This window comes from Gopherus flavomarginatus, chromosome 3 (genome assembly GCF_025201925.1).
Source record: "Gopherus flavomarginatus isolate rGopFla2 chromosome 3, rGopFla2.mat.asm, whole genome shotgun sequence".
In the NCBI taxonomy this organism is placed as follows: domain Eukaryota; kingdom Metazoa; phylum Chordata; order Testudines; family Testudinidae; genus Gopherus; species Gopherus flavomarginatus.
In genome coordinates, this window is record NC_066619.1 from 269,710,460 (window position 1) to 269,726,703 (window position 16,244).

Sequence of the window (16,244 nt, forward strand, 5' to 3'; positions counted from 1 at the left end):
GAAGAATGAGGGGAGATTTGATAGCTGCTTTCAACTACCTTTAAGGGGGTTCCAAAGAGAATGGATCTAGACTGTTCTCAGTGGTACCAGATGACAGAACAAGGAGTAATCGTCTCAAGTTGCGGTGGAGGAGGTTTAGGTTGGATATTAGGAAAAACTTTTTCACTCAGAGAGCGGTGAAACGCTGGAATGGGTTACCTAGGGAGGTGGTGGAATCTCCTTCCTTAGAGGTTTTTAAGGTCTGGCTTGACAAAGCCCCGGCTGGGATGATTTAGTTGGGAATTGGTCCTGCTTCGAGCAGGGGGTTGGACTAGATGACCTCCTGAGGTCCCTTCCAACCCTGATATTCTATGATTCTATGATCCTCATTCCTGCAACCCCAAGCCTAGGATGAGAGAAGGGGATACATAAGCCCTGGAGCTGCAGGAGCAATAGTGATAGGGGCTGGGATAGGTGCATAATTAATCACTGGGTTGCGGGAGTGGTAGATGCATAGGGATGGGAGGACACAGATTTGATCCAGTGAGAAGTTTGGGGAGAAGCTGGAAGCTCTGCACTATCTGATAAGCCAACCAAGGCACTTGTAGCCGGGGGCCAAAATCACCTTGCTCTGTAAATCTGGGAGAGTGGGCAGCACTTACTGTCTCTCAGACACACACTGGGCTTAGGGGCAGGCAGCCAAAGTAAAAAAAATCAAGAGACAAACCAAAACCCACAATTTGATTTTTTAATAAAACCCTCTCAATTTCTGGGTGAGTCCTATAACCTGGGGGGAGGGACTCGGGATTTTTTAACTTTGGGGGTTGGCAATACTGCATATAGGGTCCAAGTATTGCATAGGGAAAGCAGACTATCAGCATCCATCATGTGGTTCTAAGAGACATGTACACAGAGGAGACCAATTTTCTTTGCTGATCTTTTCCCCTACACCTCAAGGTTTCAGCAGCAGTGAGGCATTTCCCTAACCTCTTGACACACTGTTGAAAACTCAGAATGTTGCAGGAAGTGGTACTGGTAAGGCAGTGGACAGCGTTCTTCCCTTAGAATCATTAAACAATTCACCAGCCTGGTGCTAGGGGCAGCTGCTCTGCGTGAGGTGCTGTTACATGAGACCTAAAAGCGAGGTCCTGACCACTTGTGGTCACTTTACATCCTTGGAGTCTTTTAATAAAATTAGAGGATATTCTCTTATGATGGCCTTGCTAAATAAAAATAGGATAATTATATTCTATCAAAAGCCCCTCTTCTGGTGTCCATTGGCTAAGGGATCATATATTCTCTAGTCTCAACAGTTGGATAGTGTTGCTATGTGCTATTTAAAGGTACCCTTCTTCCACTACAGTGCATGGCAGCTGTAGTTCAGCAGAGGATGAAGTGAGTCCTGTATAAATAATTTGCAATTAGTTTGCAAAGGTTTCTGAATGCCTTGGGATTTATAGCAAGAAAGGCTCTGTATAAATGTCAGTGAGTATCATTAGGTGTGTGTGTGTCTATAATGCTGATGGAACACAAGCACCATGAATTACCCAAATTGCTACCATGGGAACTACCTGCTTTTTTAAGGATCTGATCCAGCAAGCCACATTCATGCCGAGTAGCGCTTACTCATATGAATTTTCCCACCATATTAAATGTCACTGCTTGCTCAGGAAAAGGCTACTCAATTTGAGTAAAAGTTGCAGAATCAGAGCCCTTAGGCACTAGCAGAACAGAGTTAAAAAGGTGGGTAAAATCCACGTAACTTATTGGCACAGAAATTGTTTCTGCCCTGGGCTTGCTGTCACTATCTTTCCATGCTGGAAAAATTGTGTGTGTGGGTGCAATATACCCGTTTTTACAAGTTTTATTTTGCTAACATCTCATGAGTTCTGGTCTCCCTGGCGATGGAATCTGAGATACTTTTGTTCCTGTGTGCTGCAGGGGAAAAGGATTTAAAGACCCAACATTAAAAAAAGAGACCGCCTTTCTGTGGTTTGGGAACAGCAGCTTGATATGAAATAATCTTGAAGATGAGGTCCAATGTTTTCTTTTGACATAGGTTGACAATGCGCCAAGTTGCTGTTGTGGAGGGAGACAAGAAAAGCAGGTACTTTTGCCCCCCACGGTGTGCTAAATGTGAGGGGTCAGGATGTCCTGGCTCTTACTTGCCTATGCGGGGGAGTAAGGCCTCCCTGCAATGCAAACCCAGCCCTGCTCCCCAATGACCTGAATTATTATTGTTTAGAGCAGGGGTAGGCAACCTATGGCACACATGCTGAAGGCGTCACGCAAGCTCATTTTCAGTGGCGCTCACACTGCCCGGGTCCTGGCCACTGGTCTAGGGGGCTCTGTGTTTTAATTTAATTTTAAATGAAGCTTCTTAAACATTTTAGAAACCTTATTTACTTTATGTGCAACAATAGGTTACTTATATATTATAGATTTATAGAAAGAGACCTTCTAAAAACGTTAAAATGTATGACTGGCACGCAAAACCTTAAATTAGAGTGAATAAATGAAGACTCGGCACAACACTTCTGAAAAGTTGCTGACCCCTGCTTTAGAGGCTCAAAAGCACCAGTTAAGGTCTGCAAGGAAGGAGGGCCTTGTGGTTAAGGGATTGGCCTGGAAATGAGGGGTTCTGGGTTTGATTCCTAGATATACCATAGGGCTCCTGATGTTGGGCAACTCACTTAATGCCCAAATAAATTTGTTAGTCTTTAAGGTGCCACAAGGACTCCTCATTCTTTTCTCTTAATCTATCTATGTCTCAGATGTAAAATGGAGATGATCATGATTCCTTTCCTCTACCTTTTGTCTATTTTGATTGTAAGCTATTGGGTCAGAGATTGCCTGTTACTATATATAGGTACAGAATCTAGCATAAGAGGATCCTAATCTTGGCTGGAATCTCTAGGAGCTACTGTAATACAAATGACAATAATAACCTCGGCCCCATTGTTCTAGGTGTTGTCTGAACTCACCAGAAGATGCTTGCTCTGAAGAGTTTACAATCTACTAACACACGCAGCCTTTGAAAAGAGGGACAGTGGGACACAACGAAGTATGTAACATTTTAATAAATTATACGTTTTGTACATTTTTAAACAATGATTCGAACACCTCAGCTTTGCCTGGTGTGGCCCTTCAACCTTTCCTTTCTTGTAGGCATAACAGAAGACGTGAGACGTGGAGGCAAAGTGAGCAGTTGCCATTTTGGATCAGTTTGGCCCTTGTGGATGTTCCATGCAACGTGGGAGAATGTGCAAAGACTGGTGTGGGCTTGACTGGTGGCTTGTCAAAACTGTCAACGTTGGTGAGCAAGAGAGATGTGAAAAGAAACAAGCACAGATAAGTAAGGAGAGACAGAGCTGTGAAGGCTTTGAAAAGTGAGGATGAGAAGGTGGAATTTAGAATTCCCATCACAATCTAGCCTGTTTGAAAATGAAGGGCCAGACTTGGATCCTCCTAGTCATGGCTGGTTTCCATGGGATCACTCGAGGGGAAACTCTTTTGCAAATCAATTAGAGCCTGTCAGAATCAGGCCCTAAGAATACGGGACCAAATTCAGAGCTCAGATACACAAGTGTAGCTCCATTGACTTTAGTGGAGTTGGATCTCCATACACCAGTCTGAAAGTGGCCCCATGGAACCCAAATCATTCTCTCATTGGTGCCTCTAAGTATTTTCCCATCGGGGATCAATTGTCAGGATAAAAAAATAATCCCCCAGCTTCTCATTGCAAAAGAAAATTATTGCTTCAGATATTATGCAATAGAGGACACAGGCCTGCTGAAGACAAGGAAATGGCTTGTTGAGTAGGATAAAAGAAGTGTACATAGAATAGCGTACATTTATTAAGGTGTCTGTCTCTGCATGTGGTTGCACAAGCTTTGGTGTTTTGATTGCTGCTTGATTTAGACAGCTTTCTGGGTGATGTTACTCTTCTATTTATGTGGCCTAAGAAAGGGAAAAGAGAGAGAGAGGAGCCTTGGGGAGCTGTGACCCTCTTTATTCCACCCTGAACAGCGGCAGGGTCTTTACTTCCAAGAACTCACTTTGCCTTTCTTCTCACCATCCAATGAGGGTGCTGAAATAATAGGTCCTTGGAGCTAACAAGGTTGATCATCAAGAAAAGCTCTGTGCCTGCCGAATCCTAAGGCGATGGAAAAATCTTAGTGCTTCATTGAACTACATTGTGATAACAGGCAATCTAAAAGGCAAATTGAAAGGGTGATTTTGAAACTGATCTGGGCATAGATATTTTGTGCCATTCCCTGTTCCCCAAACAACATAGCATGGACCACTGCATGGACTGAGCTTTCTAAATGCCAATAACACCAAATGTATCACATGTGATTGCAGCAGATGTCTTCAGCAGTGGGTGGCAGGATGGTGTTCATGTTTAATGCTGGGTGTAGGGATACAACGGCACTAAATTATGGAGATTACATTAGTAGGTTGAGAGGATCATTACTACAGAAAGGTCCTGCTGGGACCTTAGCACGCTCCTTACATGGAGGTGTTAAATAGAATCACCTGCTGTGAATGACAGAGCTGCAGATATAAATAATCACACACAGGAGGACAGCACATACTTCCCAGGAAGCAGAGCAGCACAGGATTTTTGGATGCATTTTGAATGGTGTTAATATAGCCACTTTTCTTTTTCAGACACATATAGCCTTGTGGCTAGGACAAGAAAGTAGAAGTCAGAATTCCTGGGATATACTCCTGCTACTGAGTGTCTGGGTACCCTTGGACAAGTCACTCTACCCTTCCAAACCTCAGCTTACCCTTAGAGAAAAACAGGTATAACAATATTTGTGTGGGTATTTATTGGGTTATCTCTCTCAGGACACCGTCAATACCAGGTTGAGTAATCAAGACCGCCGAAAAGAGAAGTAACCCACTTCCTTCCCTGATGAACCAAGGGACGCACCCCACCCACGTACTTTTTCACTACACTGATACTGACTTGGACTCTTAATACATTCCATGGGTGGCATACCTGAGCCCACTTATCCACTGATGCTTTAAAAACCCCTGCACTCCAATCTGGGTTTATGCTGGTTATGTGATATGTATCTATCTCGTGATCCTTGTAACTGATACCTGTAATCCCTCATAACTCAAGCCTGACCCCAGATGTACAGTACCTTCCCTCTTAACTTGTGTATATTTAATTTTAAACATTAACCTTAATAAAATTTTTAAATCTGAGTACCTGACAAACTTTTCTGTATTCATCCTTACGACTTGTCTGTGAGGTAAGGGGGTGCTATTCTCCCCACTTTACAGATAGGGGATTGAGGCACAAAGAGGATAAAGACCAGATTTCACTAGGTGCCTGTCTGCATCTTTGAATGCCTAAATATTTTTGAAAATCTGGGTCAAAGTGATTTGGACAGCATCACACAGGAATTCTGTGGTGGAGCAGGAGCCCAAATGTGGATCTCCCAAGTCCTATGTTATTCTCTAAACACGGGGCCATCCTTTTCACTGTATTGTATGTCTGCAAAATGCCACGCATGCCTTTATTGCTGTATCGTTAGAGCCCTGCAAATCCACAGGTATCTGCTTTATATCAGTGGGCCATTTTTGTGGCTAGCAGCTCAGATGTGGATACAAATTTTTTATCCGCGCAGGGCTCTGCAGCACAGACTCACCAGAACAGAGCGGCTGTCACCCAGACCACAGGGTCCAGCTCAGCTCTCTGAATCACACAGCAGGGGGTAGCCTGCTGGGCATTCTGGGAGTTGTAGTCCCCAGCTGGCTTGGACAGAGGAGGTAAACTACAACTCTCAGAAGGGAGTGAGCCAAGTGCCATTTTGAAAGAAGTGTGGTGGTGTAATTTACACTAGCGTGTGGCATGGGCCCGTGCTATGAAGGGGGAATAGTTATCACTGCTCTTTGCCTGAGCTGGGTCTGCATTTGCCTGCATTACAGCCCCTGCAGCAGCATAGGAGTGTCCGAGCCCTCCCATCCCACTTCATACAAGCTCCCAGGGTTGTAGCCTTTGATGTGGAAAAAAATTGATCTATGCATTGTGTTTTCAGTCAGATCAGCCTGTGGCCCTTTATTGATTACAAGCACACAGAGGGGTGGCAGCTAAAGGAGCTGTTCCCCCGAGTCCAGGAACACACAAACTTTTTAAAGCTTAAAACCACAGACAAATTACACATACTTCCATATTAATTACCTTATTTGGAATACATTGCAAAATTAATATAGGTCAAAAGCAAAAAAGAACAATCACCCTTATTTGGGTTTTCCTGTTATTGTTATTCACAGTCTGGTTTGTTTGCGGTTTGACTTTTCTAACAGTGCTATTGCGGTTATATATTTCCTAAGCTTGGACTAATGCAAATTGTTCTGTTAGGGGATTTTTTCCACTCTGACTCCTTCTGGTCCTTGTACACAGAAACAAGCAGGATCTTAATTCAAAGGCTGTAAGCAAGCTTGACCAAACTCAGGGCCTTGACTAAAGTTTAAGGCCTGCTAAATTTTCCCTCACAATTTCCCCCTTTGATGCCTTTTTGGCATCACTTTAGCCTGCACCTCTATGTTCATTAATCCACTAATTTCCTCTCTCTCTTCCTCTCCCTTTATCTTCATTTCCTTATGCACATTTATTACTGCCTCTGGCCTCCGGTTTCCCAAACTGTTGTCATTAGGTTTATTAACAATTATTAGCGCCACTTGCTCTCATACATTGAGCCTAGCAGGTCTAGCACAATGATAAGTGCATTCATTACAACAACAGCAATAACGCAATTCTTTGCCAAAAAATAATAAAAGCGATAACATTCCCAAAAGAAGAAAATGATATGGTTTGGGTTGCTGAATAGCCTTGGTTATAAAGCATACTGCATCATACTTAGTACATAAAGTAGACACTCTATTATGAAAGGCACTCTGTATGAAAGGCATTCTTTTTAACTTGATATATAATTTTGAGCATGTGAATTTGTCCCAGTAGGTCAGAAATTTTCTGAACCTCTGATAGGACTGAAAGCAAATTTTGGAATCGGTCAGGTACTAGGGTAGTCCAATTAAAGGGGATTTTATACTTAAGGGTTACTTGCAGAATCTTATTAGCAGGCCAATAAAGAAGATGGCTGCCTGCAGCAGTGATAAGATTAAAATGTATATCTAACAAAGCAGAGGCTTTTAAACACACATAGCTGTCATTAGCTTGGAAAAGCAAGTGTCCTGTCAAGTTAATTCCTAGCCTCATGCTTCCCAGCAGACACTGTCATGAACACTGACAACCTCCCCTGGTTTCAGTTTGCGCATACATTGAAGCTGTGGGGGTTCTAAGGGCTAGAGTGTTCATTGATTTCCTATCCAGATACCGGACGTTATTTGAGGAGCACTGACTAGGAATTGGTTAGGCATACCAGGTGGTTTAATTTCCCAAATGTCTTGGTGAATTACCCAATCCCACATGCATCCTCCCCATGGACCTGGCAGGATTCGGTATGTGGGAGCCCACATCCTTCCAACCAGTCTGTATGCTTGGAAGGAGCACTTGTGAGAGTCTGCACCTCCACCCAGAGAACCTCCAGGGCCACAAATTAGATGGAACTCCTGAGCAGGTGTTTGTAAGGGCAGAGGACCAGGCCTGATGCTTAAGGTCCCTCTGAATGGCCATTAGCTGGTCATTCAGAAAATCTTGAACCTCTGAACATGCCAGATCCCACTGCAATGCCTTCCCTGCCTCAGTGATATTTAGCACCATTGTTGTCAGCAGTTTCTGGGTCATTGAGCTAAGGGCAGAGATAATATGTAACTCACCAACACCAGCCTGGACTTGGGTTAACTGTGCTCCAATAATAAGGCCGGTGACTTTTTCTAACTGACCTTTTTTTTTCATGTTCTTGGGTTTTATGGCTATTCCAAATTGCTGCTATGCTATTTGCACCATCCCATAGGTGTCCAGCCAAGTCTCTTCTCTTTCTAGGGGAAACCCAGCTCTTTTGCTGGGCTAGACGAATGGCAGATCCTTTAGAACAATTTGGATATGGAGAGGTAATTTGAAAACCGGATAAGGACAGTATGAATTTAATGGTCCCTAATGTAGCATTAATTACAGTCCACCGATGTCCTAACACATCTCTCCTCTGTGAAGCATTATACCACATCTGTTGGCCAAACACTTTCACAAAGGGCAGAGAAGCATCAGCATCAATGGCAAAGGAAGGGGTATATTGCAATAGGGTACAGGATAAATTATTAGTTTCGGGAATAATTTTTAGTACTGGTAAAATTTTCAGTGGCAGAACAGACTCTTTGGGTATATGTTTGATTATTTACTAGTGAGGCTACTAATTGGCTAAGATTTAGAAAAATATTACTTTCCCATTTCCACCTTAAATTCGTTAAGAAGGAGAGGCTAAGGAATATTAAAACGTTCATCTTCAGGTAGTTTTGGCTAGCTTCCTCAAGCTATTCTTCGAGATTTAGTAGTCTTAGTTCACTTAGCCGTCCGGCAGTGAGGCAGAAAGGTTACTAGCACAATCACCTTGCTTGGTTGGAGGCTTTATTCTTTCCTCAGGTGGAGAGGTTGTTTTCTTAGCAAGATCCAAAGGCACAGTGGGTCTGTCAGTGGACAAAGGAGAGGTTACCAACTCTTCACCTTGTCCTTCACTCCTGCTGTCCAGGAGGAGCAACAATGCCAGAAGGAAAGATAGACCAGTCATCAGTCGGACAGCCATTACAGTGAGAAACATGGGCAGGTAGTCAATTCTTGGCACTTCACAATGGTGTTGATAATTAACAGGCCTTGATAAGGGTCCCTCAGCACAGATCCAGGGCGGTTCCTCACTGATGGACCTCTATGTAGATCCAGTCTCCTGGTTTCAGCGAGTGGGCGGGCTGCTATATATCAAAAGACCTAACACATTTCATTAGCACCTGGCAATAATTAAGCCTTGTGTTATTTATTAAATGACTGTCCATCTGAGCCAGGGCCAGTGGGGCACAACCGGTAGTCTCATTGGGTGCTCTGTTAGAATTTCATGAGGGTTGAGTTCGGTCTTTTGATTGGGAGTGGCCTTCAAAGGGCATTTGGCCATATTAGTGAAGCTGCACATAACTCTTTTATAATCTGTCCAGATATGCCAGATTGTGATATAAAATCCTTAAGCAAAAGTTTTACAACAGTTTTGGCATCTGCCTTTTTACAAGGAAATACATTACTAAAACTAACACGTACTAATAATTACAACATTTAAACATTTGAATTAAATCAATCTGAATATTTACAAAAGGTCGCCAGGGTAGGGGACGCGCTGCCTGCCTAACTTTATCAGCCTTACCAACATTATGCTGCTGGCAGATTACACACTGTTGACAGTATCGCTGGGCCACAGAAGAAAAAGTCTGGTACAAACCAGTCTCATCTAACTACAGCAATAATTCCTCCTTCGCCCATGCGTGCCACTCTGTGGTGCACCCAAGCAAAGCAGGGCCAGAGAACCCTGGGAGCAACCAGGTGGCTGTCCTGAAGCACCAAAGGCAATCAGGATGCAAAGTGTACCCAGCAACACTCTAAGAACTTTTTTTTTTTGGCTTTTCAGTTGGTATCAGCTTTTCCTATTTTTCTGAAAGACAAAGAGAGCATATTTCTACTCCCTTGGGATTGGCAGATTATTGCTTGCAATATTCCTTTTTCTAGAAATACCCTTGCTGACTGCAGGTAAAACTGAGGAATTACTCCTCATATTTTCCTGTATTTGTTTTATAGGCAGGTCAGGTTTTAATGGCTTCTATTTTTATCATTTGGGTGATTTGCATTAACATGGACATTCTTAGCTTGCTTTTGGATTCAAAGTTATCAGCCGCTTAGAGACTCTATCTCAAAAGGACACAATTAATTTGTAACTTTTAACTCCTGCTTTCAGACACACATTGATTTGAAAAGGAAAACACAACCCAGCTTGGCTCCCTTTTGGCAAAGTAACCATTGATTACACACAGCCACCTTAAGGCTTAACATGGGGCACTGATTACAGCTTTTATTTGCTATTTGTTACCAAAACAGATTTAAAATCTTTTTCCATTCTCCTGGCTTTGACTGCCCTGCTGTAGCTTTGGTCTTTATTTAAAACAACTTAAAACTTGCAAAGCATTAAGTCACCTTAATGCTTAAATGCGAAATACCAAAATTAAACAACACTAGTTTCTTTTGTCTGGCAAAAGTATTTTTCTGTTTTACAACCTTAAAACAACACCAATTCATCTTAAACTTATAAAAAAAAGATTGTACACACCAGGAGTGGGTGGTTGTTTTTTTTAAGCAAATTCAACTAACTTGTTCATAGTTAAATGATTTCAGCGTGGTGTGGTAATTAATATATGTTTCTATTGAGAGGAGAGAGAACACTTACACATTGTTTGCATTATATACAGCAACTTTTTTGTGACTCATTACATACGTTTCAAATCCAACAGTATCCAATGACCTGGTATTTAGCTTTAAGCATCATGAACCAGCTTCTACTTTAACTTGACATCTGGGATTGAGTTCACTTTTTTACTCATATACGTTTTCCCATGCTTCTTCAGAGGGCCCTATACTATCTCATAAGGAGAAGTGTAAAACCAAGATCCCTTTTCCAGCACGTCCAGCAGAAATGTGAGCTATTTCTGCTGTGAAGGAACTGAATTTGACTGACAATTCCTCTATAAGATATACTGTACCGATGTAAGTATCAGGTCTAAAGGTTTCTTATCCCTTTTCCTCCATTTTACCACCATCTCCTCATTTTTTACAACCAGTAACCTTAACTCTGAGCCCGGATCTATTTTCATTTCCAACACTTCAGAAATCTGTAATGAGTCGGCCAGATCTTCAGCTGGTGTAAACTGGCCTGGCTCCATTGGCTACAATAAAGTGACACCAATTTACATCAGCTGACGATCTGGTCCAATTCTTTCCCCCCCATCCTCCCCCAGTTTTTAAAGAGTTTCCATAGCATGTACACTAATAATTCAGGGCCTCTTCTACAGCTCCAACATTTCCTGGAGCGCTCTTCTGCAAATTTGGCCAACATCCCTGGAATCAGAGAGAAATTATATTAATGATCTTCAGTTTAATCTATCTGAGAATGAAAAGGCTACTTTTGTGTATATGAGACCAGTATTCTGTTCAGAATTGTCCCCCAGTTCCTCATCCCAGAGAAGTGAATGTTCTGCAGGTGATTACTACCTCTACATAGGCTATTTAGGACTTTTTGCCTCTTATTTCTTGGAAGTATTACCTCTTCATCTCCCTAGTTATATCCATAGAGGATCCTATTTTACTGGATCTGGTTCTGCTTTGGAGGTATTGGAAATATTTCCTATTTCTCCTTATATTTTACAATGAAGTTTAGTTTGATGGAGGCTAAGACATTAGTCAGATTCAAATTAGGACTGGATGTTTTATACAGATAACAAGTATATGCAGAGGTATTGTATTAATGCTAACGAAATGAGAGTTTTGGAAGGGATATAAAACCTCCTGAGCCTGGGACTAAGACAGTCTCTAACAATTAGTGGTTAGAAAGACAGCTTTATGGTGGGCATATTATCCTATGCCTGCTGCTGTGAGGTTACTTTCATCTTCCTCAAAAGCACCTGGTGCTGGATGCTCTTGAAGACAGAATAATGGACTAGATGGACCATTGGTCTGATCCAGTGTGTCCGATTGACCATATTACCTTTCCCTTTCCAGAACTTTATGGAAAATCATAATGGAGTCTTCAGATAATTTGAGTCACTCTCTCCCCACTTTTTACAGGTTTCCTTCAGGATTTTATAGCCTGTTTATCTGTTAAGGTCACTAAATCTTTGTCGTAACAGATGGTGGCCCATTTACAATACTGTGGTCTCTTTGAAAAAGATCTTTTTCTATCTGGAACCATAGTGGAACTTGGTTATCCTTTTTGAGGACCCATTGTAGTTGGTAATGAGTGTGAAGGGCCAACTAAGAAGGTTCCATCTTAGGGGAACCCTGTCTGTATCCAGCTATACCTTCTAAACCTAGATCTCTTACACTTTCAGACGAAATGTGTCAGGAGTTTGTTGCAGTCTTTTGGCCACACTATAGGAAACGTGCCCCTTATTGCCTTGAAGTCATCAATCGTTTCCACAGTGTGGACCACATCTCAGTGGAGAGATTGTCCTGTGGATACTTCCTCTCTGATTTGCAATCATGCAGATCACTGTCCTGTCCATCTGCAGTTATGTAGGCCACCTCGCCTCACAAAACATCCTATGGCCATTGCTTATATGGAAAAGCATAGGTAGGAAAATATCTTTTAAAGTGTTTACCTATCTGAAAGGAAAGATGGTTTTTGTAGTTAAGACATTGGACTGGAAATTGGATGACCTGAATTCCATTCCCTGTGCTGCCACAGATTGCCTGTGTGGTCCTGCGAAAGTCACTTTAACTCTCTCTGCCTCTGCTCCCAAGCTATAAAATGAGGATATGAGTACTTACTTGTAAGCTTTTGGAGATAGGGAGTGTATTTATATGCAGCACATACCATCTTGCGGCTGCTAGAGGCAGGTTGTAATATCGCCAATTTTTAGCTCCGTTTAGTGTGGTTGAATACAAGTGAATCACACTGTCTTCTTTTGGTCTTCACTTGATCTCCCCCTCCCTTACGTTATGTTTTATCTGGAAACAGAGAGCACGAGCCAGCACCACGTGACTAGCCAACGCATAGGTGCTGATTTCTACCGGTGTTGGTGGGTGCTCGACCCCTCTCTGCCCCTAACCCTGCCCCGACTCCACCCATGCCCCACCCCTCACGGCCCCTTTCCAACTCCTTCCCAAAAGTCCCTGCCCCAACTCCGCCCCCTCCTCCTCCTATTCCAACTCCTTCCCCAAATCTCCGCCCCGGCCCCGCCTCTTCCCCACATTCTCCCATAGCGCGCCACATTCCTGCTCCTCCTCCCTCTCTCCCAGAGCTTGCTAGAGCTGTTTGGCGGTGGTGAGCGCTGGGAGGTAGGAGGAGGAGCGGGGACGCAGTGCACTTGGGGAGGAGATGGAGGAGGAGTGAGGTGAGGCAGGGTGGGGCGGGGAGCTTGGCTGCCAGTGGGTGCACAGCATCCATTAATTTTTCCCTGTGGGAGCTCCAGCCCCAGAGCACCCATGGAGTAAGCATCAATGAGCCAACACAATCTGTATCACCAGAGACTGGTCTGCAGACCATCGATGCTCCATAGCTGAGAATCCACTGCTCGTCCCTATATTGACAGTGGAAGGAGAGACACGTCTCTTCCAATCCTTTTGAGCTGGATCTGTAAGGAGCCTGCACTAGGGCTATATATTTTATTAACAGATGGGTGTAACCTGACCCTCAGCTATCTAAAAGTGTGAATTTCTCCAAATAAATCATAACCCTTCCAGTTTTGTTTTACCATATTTATAGTGTAAGGGCATCAGTTCTGAGATGCCCACATTCTACTGCATGCCAAATGGGTTGTTTTGGAATTTGTAATGTTGTTAACAGTTAATTGTCAGCATCTGAACTTTCTCTGGCCTCCGTCTCCCCCAAATGAGTCCCCTTTGTGCCTGGGTGGTCGGTGAGTTACTGGGGCAGAGGGACATCTTTGTTATGTGTCGCTTTGAAGTGTCCTGCTCACCATCATTATCTCTGTTCCAGCTGTAGGAGTATTAAAGAACACTTTTGCCTGTTTTAGAAAAGTCTTCCCTATGCCAGGGGCCCCCGCTCCATTTTATCCAGTGCTTTTCTCATATCAGTCATAGAATTTGCCATAGCAGCTGAACACAGCTTTATTTGCTGTGTAATATTAAGACCAGATCCTCAGCTGGCGTAAAACTGATGTAGCTTCATATGCTTCAGTGTATCTCTCACCAGATGAGGATGCGGTGTTTCCCTTTCACGATCTCTTTAATGTGGATGTTCTAGATCACTTAACCTGGATTCCAATGGTAACTAACTCTGCCCTCCAGCATCTCACAGTCACAGTTTTTTGTCATAGGGTTACTGAAGATATTGTTCTATAGCTTTATTGCATATGAGAGGTTCTACACCTGCTTTCTTTAGCAAGACGATAGAGGCATTATTCATGGTGGGAGGGAGATGCACTTCTCCAAAAGCATGTGTAGAAATTTGTATATGTATCCACTGTCACCAGCTCACTTGTATTGTGGATTATTTACAGGGGCCTAATTCATCTCTGTCTCAGATTTAGGCTGGTCCAGAGAATTTCTTGCTTAATGTATATAATTTAATTTTGCCTAGATAGTGTGTTTGTTCCCTTGGGACTTATTTAGTTCTGTAAGTCCCTAATGTCCTGAGTGATTGCTCCCAATTCTCTGCACAGGGTGGCTCCCTTGTTAGTCTTGGTCTCTGAAATAATAGTTATATGTTTTTGCTGCAAGACTCTCTGAGCCACACTCATGATAGCCCTTGCTCTAATGCAGTAATAACTTTTTACACACCACTGAAAGGAACTTTGTAACAGGACTGAATTAAGGCAAAGGCAATATAGGCCAGTGCCTCAGTGCCTGGTGTTATGTGATTACATCAGATTCTCAGCTTTCATTTAAAAAAAGAGTAAGTTTTCAGCCCTCATGGTTGCAAAGAACAGATTGAAAACATGATCTGAGTGTAACTGATGCAGAGATGTCTGAGTTAGCAGAAAGCCTGAAATACCAGCTCTGAGGAGATATAAGTGCACCACATGGTGTTAACTCCAAGAACCACTGGTTTGATGTGGGCTATTCTGCCTTCCACATTTAGGTCTTATCCTGATCTCTAACAGCTAGAGATTGGCTTATGGCCTGAAACATGAAGTTCAATATTCCTTCCAGAATCTGTTATAATTAATTGCGATAAATGGATATTCTTGTTATCCAGATAAATGATCAACCCCTCTCTGAATCTTGCTAACTCCTCCACGTCTCTGCACTGTCCTCTGACCTTTTCTGATATTTTTTACTTTTTTAAATCTGTCCACTTCCTTTGTATTGTAATGTAGACCCCTAGGAGGCTTTGCAGTACGTTTCCTTGGGAAATATTTGTCTCACAGTGGGGTTCCAGCCTATCATTTTTGAGGCTGGGGGGAGTAGTTTTTCTTTCTCAAAATTTGACTGCACATAGTTGTGGATACAGTATACCTCTATTAGAGGACTGAAGAAGCATCATTTCCCTCCAGCTAACAATAAAGCGGGCTAATTGGTAGCAACAATTATCTCAAATGCTGGAAAAATCTCAATTAGGAGCAAAGCATGTTAAAATGTTGTTCCCAGATATTCCACCTTCATTATCACAGACCACCCCTGAGTGGAGTGTTCTGACTGTTATACAGTGGTGGTGGTATGCTTTTTTAAAAAAGGGTAAATTTGTAATGGGGCAGGAGAAGGCTGGGGAGCTATTTAGAAGGGAGACAAATTGCTCTTTCTTCTGTCTTGAGTAGATAGCGTTAGAGCAGTAATGAGCCATGTAATGAAAGCCAAGTGCCAGAACTTCATTTTTTATAATGTGCAGTCCAATGCCTTTGTAGTAAATGTAAATGGCTGGGAATGATATTCCATGTATTGTATTGTAACCATGCAGGTATCTGGCAAAAGCACACAGAGCCTGCAGCACCTCTCTGGCTGTACATGCAGACTTCACTGAGGTCAGTATTATTTCTTGTCCTGACAAGGATTCTCTGCTCAAAAGGCTTCATTTTTTTTGTCTGCTTCAAACAACAGCAGGGGGTATGAAAAGGGCATTTTTCTCAAGTGATGAGGTCTGTTCCCACGACTGTGGGAAGGAAGATGGGGAAAGAGAGAGAGACAGATGGGCAGAGGAGTCAGAGACACAGAGAGACTTGAACCTTTAGAGGAAAATTTGGGGAAAGGAGCTAAAGGAATATTTAAACCAGGCACATTGTTTGAGAGCTGTGGGGCTTCTTCCTAGGCAGCGTGTGTTTTCAGTATGTGGGAGGTTCAGTGTGGCTTAGGGCTGAGGTGTGGCTGAACTTTAATGGGAAAGAATTTTGTAATATTCCTAACTGGTACTCATCAGCATACTTAAAAACTGCCAAGTCTTCCTCTCACTTTGATGTGCTAGTATCATCCACAACACTGAATGCTACGTAAATACCACTAGGTAGAAGTCCTGATGTGCCTGGTATGAGCTACGAACACATGAACTGTGCAGAATTCACATCCTGCACAATTCAGTATTGTTATTATTTATGTGCATTGCATTTGCGCCTACAGGCCCCAGCCAAAAGCTGAGTTTCTGTTGGGC

The 16,244-nt window shown here is 42.8% G+C and overlaps 1 protein-coding gene and 1 long non-coding RNA gene across 3 annotated transcripts in view; both read left to right on the forward strand.

Moving 5' to 3' along the window:
* The window catches only part of TMEM129 (transmembrane protein 129, E3 ubiquitin ligase), a 415,719-nt gene that overhangs the window by 293,840 nt on the left and 105,635 nt on the right, over nucleotides 1-16,244 (forward strand). The gene's annotated exons all lie outside the window — the stretch shown is intronic.
* On the forward strand, nucleotides 2,952-5,134 carry LOC127048406 (uncharacterized). 2 transcript variants are annotated; one of them, XR_007773651.1, is made up of 3 exons: nucleotides 2,952-3,043; nucleotides 3,148-3,334; nucleotides 4,654-5,134. It is a non-coding gene; the product is annotated as an uncharacterized LOC127048406 (long non-coding RNA). The 2 variants fall into 2 exon arrangements; XR_007773652.1 differs by having other exon boundaries at nucleotides 3,148-3,295.